The following is a 10,533-nucleotide window of genomic DNA, read 5'->3' as shown; positions in this document are numbered from 1 at the left end:
CCGCCCTGGAGACCCACCGTGACCGACCAAGTCGCATCCTCAGGAACAAGACCTTGGAGAATTCAAATCTGTGGCCAGGTTCCCCAGAGCAGGCTACTCCTCTTCATCCATCTCAGGGCTTAAACATGATGGTGGTCCCTCCGTACCGGCAGGCGGGAGCGGAGCTGAAGCTTCCCTTTTTTTTTGGAGCTTAATGAGTTGGTTGCCTGATGGCCCCCAGAAGCAAGGCTTGTACGGAGCTTCCTGGCACCTTTACAGCTCAGTAAGAAAATGTTTCAGTATTTCGAAAGGGTAACGAGTGTTTTCATAGATGTTGGTAAAGCATATTTTCTGTCATTTATGCTGGCTTGAAAAAAAAATCCCAAAACCCAGCATTTCTCTGAACTAGTCTCTGGAGAGTACTTTTGACACTAAAAATGCAGAGGAGGCGAAATCACATGAGCAGGCAAATGTAAACTCAGGAGATATTAAGGGTTGTGTTTTTTTCCCTCCATACATGTTATCTATTTCTTTTGTCAGATGTGAAATTTTGTGCAATGTTTGAGAGGATTCCTGCAGTAAAAATTCTGTGTAAATGAGGTTCACCCAGGGGTAAGCAGGGCATATCTCAGATTCTTATGCCTCCTGCATAACAACATCATTAGAAAGAAAGAAAAAAAAAGACAAAAAATGGCAACAAAACTCCAACCCTTAATCTTCCAAGGAATGCAGTATTGGAAGCTTCTAAAAGGAACTCATTAAATCAATGCTAAGCTACTCATCAACCCAGTAATGAGGTATGAGCTTTGTTATAACAACACTTGTTGAGTTTGAAAGGGCTCAGCTCCAACTTGCATCTGGCTCACTGGACATCACAGAGTTGTTCAGTAGAACAGGGCATCCTGCGATAGTGCTGGTTGTGATGGCAATTATTCACCAGTGACTTTGAGTTTCCATGGCCTCATCCTGAATTTCTACCTTTGCAGCCGCAGGGGCCGGCTAGCAACTTTGGGATAAGTTGTTTCACCTTGAGGCAAACAAAGGGACGAGCCAGGCTCAGAGAACTGCGTGCCACCTCCCAGGGGAACCTGTGCTTTGCAGATAAGTGCTTGAAAGCACTCGGCAAGAGGAGTGCTGAATTAAGCTAAGTAGATTTGTGTGTCAGCAGGTCCAGAGGGCCACAGCGGGGAGGGCAAAGAGACGAAGCAGCCATCGAAGGAGAGTTTGCTGGCTTCTCAGCAGTTGTTGAACTAAAGGAAGCACCAACAGGAGGACTATACCTGAGGCTGGCACCTCCCAGAGGAAGGGCTGAGGTCTATATGTGCAAGGCCAGTGCTGTGAACATCCAGGAGTCCAACAGACTTCTGTGGGAGGCTGGGAGCAGAGAGGAGTCCAGCTCAGTGCTGCTGTGCATCACTCCTGCACCACACTGGGGAAGCCCAGACCTCACCTCCTGCCCTTTCCCCTCATCCCCATCCTGACCGTGCCTGCAAAGGCTCCCAGTCTTTTGTCACAGTTTGATAAACTGACATTTCAAAGGCATGGGCAGGCAAAAAATGGTTTTCACCAAAGCTGACTGCAGCAACAGGTTCTCCTTCAGTGGGCAGAGTTGGCTGAGCATCAACCCATGCTCATGGGGCAGCAAGGGCTCTGCTTTGGGGGGAACATGAGATGACCCTTCCCCAGCCCAGCAGACACTAACCAGGGTAGCCCTCACAGGCACCTGAGTTCCAAAAGGGTGATTTTTTGTCCACCGGTGGAAGGCTTCAGGCTCCGAGTAGCTGTGTCCTGGCCAAGGAGCAAGGTATGAAGGTCTTCCATGCCAGGCTGGTGGAGGTAGAGCCAAACACAAAGCAGTAGGTGGAGGAATGGCCGTGTTGGGGCTGCAGGAGAGGGAGGATCAAAGGCTTTGCAGTGTTAAAGCCACACACCAAGCCAAGGCTCTAAGCAAACCAGCTTCAAAGAGGTCACTTTTTCTTGGAGCTGATTGAAAAATGAAATTACAGCTCAGTATGTTTCCTATCCAGCACCTACGTAAAGGGGATGCACACCTGGGGTAAACAAGCTCTGGTTGGTTTGTTTATCTTTAGAGCATTCTCTCACCTGGAGGCACACAGCTGTTCATTACCTGATTGCCTGGACATGCACCTCCCTCTGCGCTTCACACACATACCCGGGGCTTTACGCTCCCATGAAACACATCCGTGTCCCACTCCAGACGGGTAAAGGGGAGATGGGAGGATGGGAGGGAAGCTGTGGCCGTGTTTCATATAGATGATCTCGCAGTCCCACCGTGGATGGGGATTTCTCATAATTCCCGGAGTGCCACTAAATGGGATCACGCACCCTAACCCCCAACCTGCCAATGGAGAAGTGAGGTTTGCTCTGCCAAGCTTAAGCTGGATCTGGAGTCTTATTTTCCTTCATAACATTATTAACCCTTTGGCTGCACTTTTAAGAAAAATTCCTGTTGAGCCTGTTCTGAATTAAAAATCCACCAGCAAGAAAATGTTCCCCAGCTCGTGCCCTTTTTTTTTTCCATGAAGAAGCTACAGGGGAACATTTTTTTTTGACCTTTGAGATTTAAATGGTAGCAAGAGCTGAACCAGTCAGTGGCCTTATTCCCAGGTGGGTAGCTATATGGCTCTCATTTTCAAATGTCACAGGGCAGTGGCTTTGCTTACAAAGTTTTAAGGAGTTCCTCTGAGAAAAATGCTTATTTGAGAGGATTTCTGTTTCCAGTGTCTTAATCAACATCATATTTGTAACCAGAATGGAAAGTCAGAGGGATACAGAGCCTGAACTAACTGGAAAAAAGAAAAGGACCACCTCGTTTGCCAAGGATTCTGTGAAATCACGCAGGGTGGTATTTTATTCCTCTTCACAAAGCAAGTAAAGAATTTTGGAGTCATTTTTCTGGTTTACTGAGTCATTCTGGATACTAAACAGATGAATGAGCTTTTTTTTTTTTTTTCTCAAATAAATGTATTGAGTTCATCCTTTCTGAGAGTCTACTCTACTGACCTGTGGAGAAGGACACTGAGCCATCCACAGCCTTTGTTCCTCTTGCCTCAAGGTCCACAAGGAACAGAGCAACCCTAAGACTGCCTTTTAGTGCTGTGGTTATTGCATTGAAACGTCAGCGCACAGGAATCGTTTCTGTCATGTGAGCTTTTCTTTTTAATTAGAGCAACAGCAACTGTGGTATAAATGCCCTGACTCCAGCAAACCCAACAGATTTTTCCAAAGCTCACCGCACTATTTTTAACACGCCATACTGGATTTGGATTAAAAAAAAAGCACAGCAGAAAAATAATGGCGTGATGATCAGTTCAAGGCGATTAGATATTTTTGCGTCCCAGTGATGCTCTCGGCGCTGCAGGGCAAGCGTCCTCTGTGGTGCCCATCCCTTGCCCATTTGGACTGAGGATTTAGGGCAACCCTCTTTCAGCTGCCGACCATCAGAGGGGTGCGCAGAGCGGGTGCTCATGGGCAGCCAGGACATGGACAACTCCAAGGGCCACTCTTCCTGGCCGATGTTCTCAAGTTCTTTCCATGCATGGACATGCTTATGTCAAAACCCACTTCAGCACGGTGAGGCATAAGTATGCTTTAGTGGGGTCAAGGCCATTTTCTAAGTGGTGGCAGGTCTCTGTGCGTGAGGGAAGGTGCAAGGTAGCACAGCTTGGGTCTGGCCAGTGGTATTGGCTAACCTTGAGTCTCCAATTTTAGCTGGCCCTGGTGAATTCAAAGCAGCTGCTAGATAGTCCTGTTGTAAAGCAACAAGAAATGAACAGCAGGGTCCTAAAACTCCATCACACTACAGCACAAAAATATTTTAAAGAGTAAAAATGGCTTAAAACCATGCTATTAAAAAAGCAAAAGTAAATGTCATACCTTAGGCTTCTCTCTCTCCTATTCCCCTTTCTCTGTCCTCCCCAGCGAGGGTTCCTCAGAACATGTAGGAGGCCAAGCCACAGTTCCAGCACAGCCCTGTAACTCCCACGTAGCTTCATAATTATTCTGTACTCATTACCCAGAAAGGCTTCTTTATTGATGTTTGTCTTTCTAAAGTCACATACTGTCTTTTATAGCTGTTACAGGTTATGTTCATGTTAGCCAAGACGAAGTGTAAGTTTAATACTCTCCTACTAGCACTACCTGAGAATTCAGACACACCAACTGTGGCAACGTATGTCACTCATAGACAACTCTTCTGGGCTTAGTACAAACTAGACAAAACCATTTTGACTGCAGCAGCTTTTCCATGAACGTACTTCTACAGCTGAAAATCAATCTTTCACTGGCCTCTCATCAGACCTGCTTTTCCTTACTCTTTTAACTAATCTTACCCTTCTAACAGTCCTGCATTATCCAGCATGTTGTAATGTCAGACATTAATTGAGTGAGTAGTTCTGAAACAAGCAGCCTAGTTCCACTCACATTTAGTGAGGGCGTTTGGTGCTAAAACATCCTTATTATCCAGTTTACAAAACATTTCAAGCCTAATGCATTAATGTGCTACAGGGTTAATTGCACTTAGTACTCCATTAGCAGCAAACACATGCCCTTTTTATGTTAAGAAAAGCCAGAGTCCAGACATTTGTTTTATTTGTCAAAGGTTGAACTATTTTTGCGTCTGCTGTAGAAAATAAGAAACTTTCAGTTCACCCTCTCACAATTAGCCTTGCTGGTTCCTATATTCCGCCATAAACCATTTGTACTGAAAGACTGACTATTAGCAACCTGTCCCTTATATAAGTTCTAGAAAGCTCTCCTTAATGTAACCTCGCTTCTTCTACGACCCCTCAAAACTCTAAAAAGTAATGAGATACTTCCTTGCCTGTAGTGAAGGAGCCAACCTCTGCCATGCTGTCCCTCTCAGTGGACAAGCAAGATTGCCCTGGGGGTCACATGTATGAGTGTGTCATAGAAGTTTTCTCTTTCCTGAAAAGAGCTCTCTGTTCAGGGATGTTAAAGGGATGAGAATTGTGACTTACCATAAAGCCACGCACCTCAGAATCCTTATGCATCATCTCTGTCTGGCTGCTCCTGTTTCTTATTTTAGGGTAATGTATATAATTAGGAAACTTAACAGGATTCACCCCACTTAACCATTAAACGTAGCCACCTAAAAGTTAGTGATGACTGCTCCAAGCTAGTCATGCAGGCTCCCCTGTAGTCACCGGGGAGGTGGGTGGTATCTCCAGAGGATGATTCATCCCATCTTAAACTGGCTTTCAGAGAAATGTGTGCTGATTTGCCCTTTGGAAGTTGTCCTTTTTCTCTACTGGCAAGAGAGGGAGTCTAGCAGAGCGACATGCCGAACTTGTAGATGGTTAAAGTCACATCAGACAAATCCCACCCGTGCATTTCACTTGGGTGTCGTGTTGAAATGAACATTGTCAAAGCTGCAGTCACTGCCCAAAGGTAAGAAAGAGTGAATCAGCAAGACTGCAGAGCTCCAGCTCTCTGAAGTAAAAAATCCACCACACTCCTCATCCTCTAACAGAAGCAGTATTTGAAGAGCTTAGGGGAGCTTTCATTTCCACTCAGACTCTCAGCGGAGGGCTGTCATTTTTTTCTTCTCCACACAGGCACACATGCACTTATTTTTTTGTTCTCCTCTTAGAGAAGTTCCTACTGCATCAAACAGATGGCAAATCTGGCATACTAATTTTAATACTGCCTGATACTTGAAGCTCAGATAAATGGAGTGTTTTTCCAAATATCAACTGTTAATTGGTGCCAGAAATAAATAATAGACAGGTAGTTTGGATATAGTTGGGCTCCTGCTATACCTGTATCTGAGTTCAAAGAAAGAGGAGCCTGGATGATGTTTAGATATGGAATTTCTGTTGGATATTGGGGACTATGACTGATAGGTCATCTCTGTGTTTTGAGGAAGACCTATTTGCTTACTTGAGGAAGACCTATTTGCTTACATGTTTAGAAATATGAATTCCTTCCAATGATTTTTATAAAAGGTTATCTAACAGTTGTGGATCCTGGTTCATTTTGATGTGGACAACGAAGACCACTGGAGATAAGGAAAAGCACAATGAAAAATTTCACATCAGCCTTCTGCCTTAGCAATTCAGAAATCCTCCGTGAAAGCTGCTGTTGCAGAAGCAGCAATAATTTTCACAGACCACGCAAGATACGTAATTGATTTTTACCAGACTCTTTCCTGACACACTCTCCTCCAATCTCATTAGTGAAAGATTATCATTTTAGATTGTTTCAGCTCTGCAATTTCAGCCCTGAGCCTGAACATTGCTCACTGAGCTGAATGAAAGACATCACCAAGTGCTAAAAGTCTTGAACGCAGGCTGAGACTAGCAAAAAGAAATTGGACTGGAAACTGAGAGTACACCGGCTTTGAAAATATTTCTGCATTATTTATTTAGGAATTTTACTAGGGTAAGAAAAAAAACAAATGAAAGTTAAATTCTTGGGAAAAAAACCAATTACCAACTGCAGATTAGAACAGGATAACATTCTGGACAGGGTTTGCAGTTTATAGAGAGGATTAGCTGTTCTGAGGATCAAATATAGAACAGAAATTGGATTTGTAAGCTGTGTTTTTACCCATCCTATCTGAAAGCAAAATATAATGTGATTAGTTGTAAACTGGTTGTTTGCAGAGTATGTGCACAATAGTCCCCTAGTAGTATGTCCATCACAGTCCTGAATACGAAACTGCTCCTCTGAGTAGGAAAGCCAGCCAGAGTAGCAGGACTCTTAATCCCTACTCTTTCTGAGAGAGATTTTAAAATCCTTGCCTCAGATCAGAGGTGGATACTGTAGATTGAGGGAAAATGACCCCCCTTTTTAGAGGAAGATGTTTCAAAAAATGCAGAACTGTCTCCAGGAAAGAAACCCATTACACAGAAGTGAACCCTGGGCCAGGAACCAGGCATCCCCATCAAATCATGCTGTCCTACTTTGCAGTCACTGTGTACTTCATCAAAATATTATTTCCACTCCAGAAAACCTCAGTTATTATTCATTCTGCTTTTCCCCCCTTTGCTTCACATTACTTTCCAAGGCAGACAGACAGCATTCCCCACTTAAATCAAATGGCTGCTTCTTGGTCTTGATGGAGACTCATTGCAACAATCAAACTAAGCATTCAGAGAAGACTAGTTTTTCTCTATTCTGCACATGGTAGAAGTTTTGCTAACAGTAACAAGGACAGAAATATGAAACAATGTTCACTCCCAAACAGGGGAAACGAATTGTTTGCAGATGCTGCATCGCTTTTGAGGAATACATTCTTTTCCTCCTGGCACAAATCCAAGGGAAACGCAATTAATAGGGTTTATATGTGGCTGATTTTCTTCATGGCATTTTGTCATCAATCTGTGAGCTGAAGCAGAGGCCTCTGTTTCCCTTTCCCATGCGATTTATAATTACTGTGACTCTGCTTATACATGATTTTGGCTCAGCCTTTGCTTTCAGAAATGACACCAGCAACTGAGTGTACTGACTGGTCTTGCAGGAGACTCTTGTACCGCCAGGCAATGTTGGAGCCCTTGTGTCCACTCTTTCTTGAAGGAGGTGTGTCAGGAGCTTTAACCCTGTCTTCTTCGAGCTGTGCTGATCTGTGTGACTATGTACTTTTTGGACATGTATTATGGGGAAACCTGCCGGTGCCCTATGCACATGTGACCTCAGCTCACTACCGCAGCTGCAGAAACTGCTGTGGTCTTCCTGTCCCTGGCCTCTGTTATGCTCCACAGCAAGGTCTCAGTCCTCTCCTAAGGAGTGACATCTTCCAGCGCCGGTCATTAATGCAGGGAGTGTTATACTGTGAGACAAGTCGCAGCAGTGCCTTGCCACCCAGGCACAGAAACAGGGACGTAAGCGAGTCGATGACTGTGGGTCAGAGACAGCTGATCCAGGTTTGAAGGGAGAGATGGTACCAGAAAAGTACCATCTTATAGAGCCAGGCAGTGGCCTCAGGATATTTGTCCAAGAAAGGACATCCTCACAAGACAGGGTAAGATGCTCACTGCTGCAGCTAGTGCCAACAGGGCTGCCTACCCTCAAAGCTGTAAGTCAACCACGTTTCTCAGTCACAGGAGAAACCATGTGTCCCAGACAGCTGAAGTACGTCTGCAAGTGTCACTGTATTGCCTTCATGTTGCTAATGTCCCTGCAACGATAATGGACTTTAGGCAAATAGGATTCCTATACTGTGCTGGAGCCATCAATAGTACACAGCACTGTCCTCTCCTCTCTCCAAAACACATTCCAACTGTATTCCATCAGCACAGCTGACAACCTTATTGGGAACATAAACCTGCAGACAATAACAGGAACAATTGCATATTGCTGGGAAATGTCTAAGGCTGGCTGTTTTGTTTTGGAGCAGAAGGAAGTTGGTGAGAAAAGCTCAGCAGGTTGCAACAGAATAAAACTTTAGTAGCATATGCTCTTTGATTTTGAAAAGCTGAACAGCTGAGGACAGCCACCCTGAGATGAGCATCAAAATGAGATGGGTGATTCACAAACCCAGTTTTAGCAAACTTAAGTAAAAATACCAAGTACGGAAAGCTAAAAAGCATGTATGGTGATAACTCATGATCTAGTATCTACAGTCTTGTTTTGCTTCCCACTCTTTCACTATTATATGGAGTAAAAGGAAGCATTAAAATTCATCCTCAATGTATTGAAAGCTCCTGCTGCTTTCTATGAGTCAGGCTGGGTTTCTTACCTTTAATGTTTTTTTAATTATTTTTTTAATATATATCTTTTCCTCCTTTATCTATCCTGGTCAATAATAATCGACTTCCAGAAGAAGAAACCTCGGTACCTGAAATAGCATTCCTGGCACATCAGAAATCTTTACCCTCTGTTCGGCCGCAATTAACATCATCTGCTCAGTTAATGTATGTACCAGCTGTTGTACCTTCCAATGCTCTGTCAGCCAATTTTAGCAGCTATCATTCTGGTAGGATGCTGTGTTCTGCTAGGAGTGGGGTTTCAGTCCTATCTGAACTCAATTGGCTACGTTTTATTGCTTTGATTGCTGCTGTATTTTAATAACCAAGGGTCAATCACTGGGCGAAAGAGGCTTTTAACACACACCTGGGTATTAATCCCACCTATTTTCCTGGTAGCAGTTACTAACTACCTCAGCAATCAAGTGCCTTGGTGTTTTATAAAGTAAAGATATTGCCCGTTGTAATGTCATACAGGTCGGAAAACAGAGAAGGTGGGTGTGCATGCACGTATCGGCCACAGCCACCTCCTGAGGTGACCAATATTGTTTTCCTCTCTATCACAAAACCCCTGCTGCATTGCTCAGGAGTATGAGGGCTTTTCACCACCGGTAAAAACTGAGGTCTGAAGCCTTGCTCCAGCATCAGCTTGAGTCTCAGTGTGTCACACCCCAGGAGCAACAGAACTTGACCAGACTGGTGGGAACTTGCAGCGTTGCCCCGACTCTCCCAGTAATTCAGACTCATGACATCCTGAGCTGCAAGCAAGCATTAGCAGCTCCTCTCTGGCAGAGCATCCCACGGGCTCTCCAGTGAGGTCTTCATTGCCAGAGGTCTGGGTCGGCACCACACGACCCCCCAGGTGTGGGATGTCCCTGGTGTCTGAAAGGTACCTTAGAAAAGGCACATGGGAACTGCATGGCTGCAACTGTGATTTAGGAATTAAAAGCACCTGAAAGCCAAGGTTGCCAGAGTGAGGCTGCAGGCTTAATTAACTCCTGGCACCTACACCTTTCAGAAGAGTCTTTAATTAGATGATGACATGTTATTTTTTCAGCGTGGTCCTTGCCTCACTGAGTGCACGGGGCCTGCTCAATGTGGGGAGGGTGGCATCAGCCCCTGCTGCCTGCAGCCCCCGCAGTCCCTGCCTCCTCCTGGCAGCACTGGGCAAGGCCATGGAAACAAACTGTTGGAAGGCTACCCCTGGTGACATGTTCTTCATTTTCTGGGTCACCAGCCTCAAGGCTGATCTGTGGGCATGCATGCCCCCCATGCCCATGGCAGGCAGCGATATAAACTGTTCTTGAGAATATGGGATGCTATGGGTGGTTGTGGGAAGTGGAAAATAGTTTCCAGCAAGGCACTTGCAAGAGGAAGAGATTTCTGAGCTTGATGTCACTGTGCCTCAGACCTCATCCACAAAACACCACTTTCTTGCTGCTCCTGAATTTTGCTGTGAGATCTCCACAAGTCCATTTGAGCAGGTGCATCCTGAACCTGGAGGCTCTGTTGGTTATTTCATCTTGAGGGGTGTAAGGGAGATGAACTTCAGCACTGGCCAGGGAATCTGCCCCTCTCTGCACCACTGCATTCCCCCTGCTCCCCACAGCCTGTGGCCGCCCCGTTAACAGCAGCAGCCCCATATCCAGACAGACACAAGAGCCCTGAGGAAAATTGTGGAATGGGATTGCATCATTGAGGGCATAGGGACTGTCTGACGTGTGTGGAAAGGCAAGGGGATGAGAGGTGTTTGGTGGCATGGGAAGGTAACAGTAGTAAATTTTGTAATTCGAGGTCTGAGCTCTGACCTAACAGCGAGAACGGA

At 45.2% G+C, this 10,533-nt stretch overlaps 1 protein-coding gene across 1 annotated transcript in view; it reads left to right on the top strand.

Annotated features, from left to right (window-relative positions):
- The window catches only part of PDE9A (phosphodiesterase 9A), a 49,134-nt gene that overhangs the window by 1,255 nt on the left and 37,346 nt on the right, over window positions 1-10,533 (top strand). The gene's annotated exons all lie outside the window — the stretch shown is intronic.

The sequence above is a fragment of the Apaloderma vittatum genome, unplaced genomic scaffold (genome assembly GCF_000703405.1).
Source record: "Apaloderma vittatum isolate BGI_N311 unplaced genomic scaffold, ASM70340v1 scaffold9382, whole genome shotgun sequence".
Taxonomy (NCBI): Eukaryota; Metazoa; Chordata; class Aves; order Trogoniformes; family Trogonidae; genus Apaloderma; species Apaloderma vittatum.
The sequence above is the reverse complement of the archived record's forward strand: the minus strand, read 5'-3'. Positions and strand labels throughout refer to the sequence as shown.